The sequence below is a fragment of the Pseudophryne corroboree genome, chromosome 8 (genome assembly GCF_028390025.1).
Source record: "Pseudophryne corroboree isolate aPseCor3 chromosome 8, aPseCor3.hap2, whole genome shotgun sequence".
NCBI classification, from domain to species: Eukaryota; Metazoa; Chordata; class Amphibia; order Anura; family Myobatrachidae; genus Pseudophryne; species Pseudophryne corroboree.
In genome coordinates, this window is record NC_086451.1 from 374,931,559 (window position 1) to 374,940,385 (window position 8,827).

Sequence of the window (8,827 nt, forward strand, 5' to 3'; positions counted from 1 at the left end):
GTTCGCACACTTGCAAAGCCAAAATACACTCCCATGTGGGCGGCGACTATCTGATTGCAGCGCTGCAAAAAATAGCTAGCGAGCGATCAGATCTGAATTAGGCCCAAAGTTATTGCTTGTTTATTCCAGCAATGTCAGTCTCTGGAGGGAGGGCGTCTGACTGTATGGCTCAAATAGGTAAATGTATTATAGCGGCACGCATCGTGCCGCTATAACACTTTCTGCTTTGCCTCATTACCGAGGTAAAGCAGGAAGAGACATCAACAAAGATGTATTAACATCTTGTCTGCCGAAGCGCTCCCCCCTCCGTCAATGTTCCCCTGATCACACAGCGCGTCAGCTCAGTGATGACGTGCTGTGGTGTCTCCTTCCTGGTCGGCTCCTCTGCGCATGCGCAGGATCTCGCTACTCACGTGAGAACCCCAGCGCTGACTGGAGCCGGCACCCGCCACAGGCATGGACAGCTCTGTCACTATTGTAGTGTATGGGCATCGCCATCATACAGCTGTCGAAATCGACAGCTGCAGGTGTCGGAATGGTCAGAGATGCTGACCGTTTACACATTGTCCGCGCATATCGGCCTGCTACTGTATATTTTAGATAGCCGCACCGCAGCCATCATACATGGGGGAGAAGTGGAATAGCGCACATAATGTGCGCTGATACCGCTTCTTCCCCATATTGCCAGTTCATACATTTACCCAAAAAAGAGCACGGCGCTATGCTCCACCTCCCAGATGTTAAACTTATTCCCACAGCAATGATGTAACGGAATAACTTTTACGCTGACAAAAGGAGGTCGCCGGGGCTCTGTATGTAAACGTCCCAGCGCTATGCTCCACCTTTGATGTTTGTAGTTACTGTACAAAGTTACTGTATATCCAAGATGCTGTTAACCAACATTGGGAATGGAAAAGGCTAGCAGCTGCACACACTCACAATGCTGCCAAAGTACTTACCCACGATGCTCTGGGGGTAACTTTAACATCTAGGATAGAGGTGGGCAAAATACGGCCCGCGGGCCGGATGCGGCCCGCAAACCGATCCTGCACGGCCCACTGCCTCCCACCAGCGAGCAATGACAAGCGGCCTGACCGGCTGAGCTGCTTGTCATTGCTCTGCACTGCAGTACCTCCAAGCTGCCAGCGGCGCCTCTCTCCCCTTCTGCTCCTGCTGCTGCGTTTTAGCAGCCTCCTCCAGAGTCCCCAGTGCCAACGGCTGTGTTCAGCCGAGAAGGGGGCGGGGCTACGTGCCGATGAGGGGGCGGGGCTACATGGGACCTCAGGGGGTGGAGCTACACGGGACAAGAGCCAGACTGCTACAGATCCATCCTTCCTGCCACTGCCAGCCAGATCAGTAAGTTAATGGGAAAAGTGAAAGAAAGTGTGTGTGTGTGATAGTGTGCATATATTTGTGTGTGCGGGCAGTGGCGTCAGACTGTTTTTAGGTTTGGGGGAGAGATCTTTAGCTCTCGCTGTACCAACCCCTCCCGTGTTCTGTCACCATGTCACCCCCGTGTTCTGTCACTATATCACCCCCCCCCCCGTGTTCTGTCACTGTGTCACCCCCCCGTGTTCTGTCACTGTGTCACCCCCCCGTGTTCTGTCACTATGTCACACCCCCCCGTGTTCTGTCACTGTCACCCCCCCCCCCGTGTTCTGTTACTATGTCACCCCCCCCCCCCCCCGTGTTCTGTCACTATGTCACACCCCCCGTGTTCTGTCACTGTGTCACCTCCCCGTGTTCTGTCATTGTGTCACCTCCCCGTGTTCTGTCACTGTGTCACACCCCCCGTATTCTGTCACTGTGTCACCTCCCCGTGTTCTGTCACTGTGTCACACCCCCCGTGTTCTGTCACTGTGTCACCTCCCCGTGTTCTGTCACTGTGTCACCTCCCCGTGTTCTGTCACTGTGTCACACCCCCCGTGTTCTGTCACTGTGTCACCTCCCCGTGTTCTGTCACTGTGTCACCCCCCCCGTGTTCTGTCACTGTGTCACCTCCCCGTGTTCTGTTGCTGTCAACCCCACCATGTTCTGTCACCATGTCACACCCCTGTGTTCTGTCACTGTCACCCCCACCGTGTTCTGTCACCCCCCCTCCCCGTGTTCTTTCACTGTGTCACACTCCCCGTGTTCTGTCACCGTGTCACACATCCGTGTTCTGTCACTGTCACCCCCACCGTGTTCTGTCACTGTGTCACACCCCCCGTGTTCTGTCACTGTCACCCCCACCGTGTTCTGTCACCCCCCCTCCCCGTGTTCTTTCACTGTGTCACACTCCCCGTGTTCTGTCACCGTGTCACACATCCGTGTTCTGTCACTGTCACCCCCACCGTGTTCTGTCACTATGTCACAACCCCCCCCGTGTTCTGTTACTATGTCACCCCCCCCCCCGTGTTCTGTCACTATGTCACACCCCCCGTGTTCTGTCACTGTGTCACCTCCCCGTGTTCTGTCATTGTGTCACCTCCCCGTGTTCTGTCACTGTGTCACACCCCCCGTGTTCTGTCACTGTGTCACCTCCCTGTGTTCTGTCACTGTGTCACACCCCCCGTGTTCTGTCACTGTGTCACCTCCCCGTGTTCTGTCACTGTGTCACCTCCCCGTGTTCTGTCACTGTGTCACACCCCCACCGTGTTCTGTCACCCCCCCTCCCCGTGTTCTTTCACTGTGTCACACTCCCCGTGTTCTGTCACCGTGTCACACATCCGTGTTCTGTCACTGTCACCCCCACCGTGTTCTGTCACTGTGTCACACCCCCCGTGTTCTGTCACTGTCACCCCCACCGTGTTCTGTCACCCCCCCTCCCCGTGTTCTTTCACTGTGTCACACTCCCCGTGTTCTGTCACCGTGTCACACATCCGTGTTCTGTCACTGTCACCCCCACCGTGTTCTGTCACTATGTCACAACCCCCCCCGTGTTCTGTTACTATGTCACCCCCCCCCCCCGTGTTCTGTCACTATGTCACACCCCCCGTGTTCTGTCACTGTGTCACCTCCCCGTGTTCTGTCATTGTGTCACCTCCCCGTGTTCTGTCACTGTGTCACACCCCCCGTGTTCTGTCACTGTGTCACCTCCCTGTGTTCTGTCACTGTGTCACACCCCCCGTGTTCTGTCACTGTGTCACCTCCCCGTGTTCTGTCACTGTGTCACCTCCCCGTGTTCTGTCACTGTGTCACACCCCCCGTGTTCTGTCACTGTGTCACCTCCCCGTGTTCTGTCACTGTGTCACCCCCCCCCGTGTTCTGTCACTGTGTCACCTCCCCGTGTTCTGTTGCTGTCAACCCCACCATGTTCTGTCACCATGTCACACCCCCGTGTTCTGTCACTGTCACCCCCACCGTGTTCTGTCACCCCCCCTCCCCGTGTTCTTTCACTGTGTCACACTCCCCGTGTTCTGTCACCGTGTCACACATCCGTGTTCTGTCACTGTCACCCCCACCGTGTTCTGTCACTGTGTCACACCCCCCGTGTTCTGTCACTGTCACCCCCCTCCCCGTGTTCTGTCACTATGTCACCCCACCATGTTCTGTCACTGTCACCCCCCCTATCCGTGTTCTTTCACTGTGTCACACCTCCGTGTTCTGTCACCGTGTCACACATCCGTGTTCTGTCACTGTCACCCCCCATCCCCGTGTTCTGTCACTGTGTCACCCCCACCGTTTTCTGTCACCGTGTCACACACCCGTGATCTGTCACTGTCACCCCCCCTCCCCGTGTACTGTCACCGTGTCACCCCCACCGTCTTCTGTCACTGTGTCACCCCCACCGTGTTCTGTCACTGTCACCCCCCCTCCCCGTGTTCGATCACACCCCCCATGTTCTGTCACCGTGTCACCCCCACCGTGTTCTGTCACTGTGTCACACACCCCTGTGTTCTGTCACCGTGTCACCCCCACCGTGTTCTGTCACCGTGTCACCCCCACCGTGTTCTGTCACCGTGTCACCCCCACCGTGTTCTGTCACTGTGTCACCCCCACCGTGTTCTGTCACCGTGTCACACCTTTCCCCAGGGGCCATAAGACACTGGATAATTTGCTTGCTGCACAATAATTATCCTAAATAAAATGTTAATGTGTAAAAAGGCTCTCTACCTGCCGTAATGTGTGTAAAAGGGGCTCTACCTGGTGTAATGTGTGTAAGTGGCGCTGTGTGGCGCAATTTGAATAATGGAGACTATTGTGCAGCCTAATATGAATCTGTATTATTTTTTGCCCACACCCCTTCCACATGAAGCCACGTCCCTATATTTTTGGCAAGTGGGGCGAGCTGCTATTTTGTATGTAGCCCTCAGATACTGACAGGAAATGTCAAGTAGCCCCTCAGCTGAAATAATTGCCCACCCCTGATCTAGGAGGTGGAGCATAGCGCCGTACAGTCAGACGCCCTGCCTCCAGAGACTGACATTGCTGGAATAAATAAGCACAACTAACTTTAACGGAATACAACTATTGAAACTGAAATTCTATATTGCACTTTTGGGGATTGAATACCATTGATTAAGGATTTCTGTCCATAAACCCTTATTGGGTAACCTTAATTATTTGAAGATAAAAGGAGTCTTGTTCAATTGTTTATTTAATATATTTTTAATGATATATTGTTATTATGTGCGCAGAATGTGTATGTAATATTAATTTATAATAAATTTGTTATTGTGCTCACTAGGTATTCCTATGACCTTTTTTGTTAGGGGTTAAAGTGGGTCGGAATGGGGCATCAGTTGTATGGTGAATAAGCAGCACTGCTACCATGGGCATTTATTATGGGTATAAGCGGCACTGCTACAGCGGCAATTATTATGTATATAAGAGGCACTGCTACAGCGGGCATTCTTATGTGTATAAGCGGCACTGATACTGCTGGCATTATTATGGGTATAAGAGGCACTGTTACCGTGGCCATTATTATGTGTATAAGCGACACTGATACTGTGTGGGCATTATTATGTGTATAAGCGGCACTGATACCTTGTGGGCATTATGGGTATAAGCGGCACTAATACTGTGGACGTTATTATGTATGTAAGTGGCACTGCTACCGCAGAAATTTATTATGTGTATAAGAGGCACTGCTACCATGGGCAATTATAATGTGTATAAGGGGCACTGTCATCGTGGGCATCATTATGTGTATAAGCGGCACTGCTATTTACAGGGGGTTTCCTTTTGTTTGTTAACTTTCACATTACACTGTTGATATAAGTGAAGTATAGATGGCAAATAAGGTGACTGAAGGAAGGCCACACCCCCACACCACTGATCATGCCCTCTACATCACTAGCCGCACCCCATGTGGTGGCACACAATTAGGCCATTTGTAAATTTCAGCTCCAGGCCCATGTGGACCTTAATCTGGTACTGGCCCTATGCACCATGGGGGTAATTCTGAGTTGATCGCAGCAGCAAGTTTGTTAGCAGTTGGGCAAAACCTAACATTCTGTAAGTTGAGACCTACCAGATATTAAGGACCTACCAGATGATGATGTTACCTGTATATGGTGGGTAGGCCCATACTTTTGCCCAAAATTAAGCAAACTACCTCACTTTTACTTGATCATAAGGAATCACCGTAAGAGGCTTGCTGGCCTATGTTTTTAAACTTTACCCCTAGGTTATAAATTTTTTTTATCCTACGTACAGAAAATGAATGCAAGATCACTTTATTAGCTTCCCTTACCAGACTCAGCAATGATTTATGAGCTATATAGTGAAAACACACATACAGACATACATATTAACATACACTTAGGGCCTGTTCAGAGTTTTACGCAGTGCCGATATTTACAGCGTTCAGCAATTATTAGTAAACTGCGGATGTGTCTTAGTTGCAGTGCCTACTGTTACGTTCACTGTACTTGGTACTCCTGAAACTGGGCGGATGAGCCCCAAGTACAGGAACGTAATACCGCGGCTAGGAACGGAGTTCAGCAGCAACCCCTACAGAACCCCTGCGTGGTCAGTCTACGCCTGCGAGACTATGTTTGCTTGGGCCGACGGCAGCCGCGTTTGAAGGGCGGATTATGTCTGCCCAACTCCGATGCCCCCCGGTCTTAGTTGGAGACAAGGCGTAAACTGAGACGGGGCGAGAACAAGGGTAACCTCTAACTAAAGACAGAAATACAAAGTTAGGGGCGCTACAGAACTAAATGAAAGTATGTGCAGCTTAGCCGCCAAGACTAACAACAACAAAGGCAATGCGGTCCACACGCCTACATGAGACAGTCATATACTGGCGAGGACAGTCAACGCAGAACCCTCTGCAGAAACTCCAAAACAAATATAACAAGATTCTGCGGCCCAGGCCGAGGGATGCGGCAGAGCCGCTACTCACGAAACCGGTATGAATACTGGCAGATGGACAAGAACCCCCAAAGCTGCAGACACTGGCTCTCTGGACCGGAGGACCGGCGGAATTCCGACTACAGACCGGTGGACACCAAGACACAGGATTACTGGATCAGGATAGGCAAACTACAGATTCCAGGACAGGAACGCTCCAGGGCAGGAAGCAGTTCACCAGAAACTGACAGGTTCTCGCTGAAGGTAGAAATGCAGGTGGACAGTCGTAAACTCCAGATTCTGCCAGAACTTAGTATGCAGGATTCCACTATCAAACAAGACCTGGACACCGATACAATATTGGACATGAAACCAACCAGGAACATACAGGTATCTTTTACAAACGTCTATCACCAGCTCAGAACTGCAGAGGTAGCTTGGTAATAAGGGAACATGCCCCAATCAGGATGGCTGGATGCCAGGCACAAGGTAATTGCACAAACACCTGCAGGTGAGTCTAACACAGACAAGAGCCAGATTGCAGTACAGAGACTCACCACATAATGATCAACTATCAGACAGGTGAGGCTAAACACATAGAAACAGGCTGCAATTACACCGACTCACCACCGGCGGCCAACAAGAGTCTTCTAAACAGGTACAGGGGAAATCCTGGCATGTAAACAGATCTATAATACAAAATACATGAACAGAAAGTAACAGGAATGAACCACTGCTTGTGGTTCATAACACCTACATTCCAAAGTCCCTTAGCGATGAGGAGTTATTCACAAATTGATTGACAGGGACCATTTGTGGGAGGAAAATTGTAGTGGCTGCCAAAACGCAGGTGTGTTGCGACCAGAGTATCTCAGGTTGCGACTATGATCCTGTATGTTTAAAACAGGGCACCAGCATCTAGGTTCCCGAGGCCACTCTGTGTGACCATGTGGTTACTCAAATTGTCGGTTATTACAGAGTCTGCGGTCTAAGGGGGTCATTCGGACCCGTTCGCATGCAGCGGTTCTTCACTGCGGTGCGAATGGGTCGGAACTGCGCATGCGCAGTGGCCGCATTGTGCACGCGTGTCGTTGCCGCCGGGCAGCGGCCAGAATAAAGAAGTAAGTGATCGCTAGTGCGATCGCAAGAAGATTGACAGCGGGGAGGCGTTCCTGGGCATCTACTCACCATTTTCTGGGCATGAAGATCCGAACGCAGGCGTGTCCAGGTGTTTGGAGGGCGAACGTGTGACGTCAAATCCGGGACCTTCAAAGCTGGATCGATCGCACAGGGTAAGTAACTGCAGGGCTAGTCTACTTCTGCACAAAACTTTTTTAGCATAGCAGGGCTGCAAAAGCGATCGCAGCCCTGCTATGCTAAAATACACTCCCCCATAGGCGGCGTCTAGTTGATCGCACGAGCAGCAAAAAGTTGCTACGTGTGATCAACTCGGAATGACCTCAAATGGGCCTAATTCAGAGTTGAGCGCAGCAGCAAATTTGTTAGCACTGCAGAGGGGGGGGGGGGGGGGGGAAGCAGATATGACATGTGCAGAGAGAGTTAGATTTAGGTGGGGTATGTTTAAATTAAAATCTAAATTGCAGTGTAAAAATAAAGCAGCCAGTATTTACCCTGCACAGAAACAAAATAACCCACCCAAATCTAAAGGGCCCTACACACTGGCCGATCCGCCGCCGAGCTGCCCGACGGCGGATACGGCCGACAAGCGACCCAGTGACGGGGGGGGGGGGGGGGGAGTGAAGTTTCTTCACTCCCCCCGTCACGCGGCACCATTGAAGTGCAGGCAAATATGGATGAGATCGTCCATATTGGCCTGCATGCACAGCCGACGGGGGACCAGCGATGAACGAGCGCGGGGCCACGCATCGTTCATCGCTGGAGCCTCCACACTGAAAGATATGAACGAGTTCTCATTCATTTCTGAACGAGATCGTTCATATCTTTCAAACAAATCGGCATGTGTGTAGGGCCTATCACTCTTTCTGCAAATGTTATATCCAGAGCCGGCCCTAACCAATATGATGCCCTAGGCAAGATTTTGGCTGGTGCCCCCTAGCACCACCGCTGGTTCCGCCTCTGACCTTGCACCTCTTTCCCAGCACCATCACCCCTCACCCAAAGCAGTCCTTATTTTGGAGTTTGTATCCTCTATATTTTAAATAGGAACAGTTTGCACATTTGGCGCACAGCCCAAAAAGGGGTGTGGTTTAGCTGGCAAGGGGCATGGCCACACAATAGTAACCCCAATTCCAATTACGCCACACAGTACTGCAACTTTATTCACATTTGATCATGCGATAGTGTCCATAATTCATATTACATCCTACAGTAGTATCACTTTACCTTATAAACGTTACTCCTCACAGTAGAGCCCCTTATTCACATTACATCACACTGAATTGCTCCTTATTCACATTACACCATACCCTATTGCTCTTTATTCACATTAGATGACACAAAAGTGCCCTTTCTATATGCAACGCCACATAGTAGAGAACCTTATACATATTATTCCACACAGTAA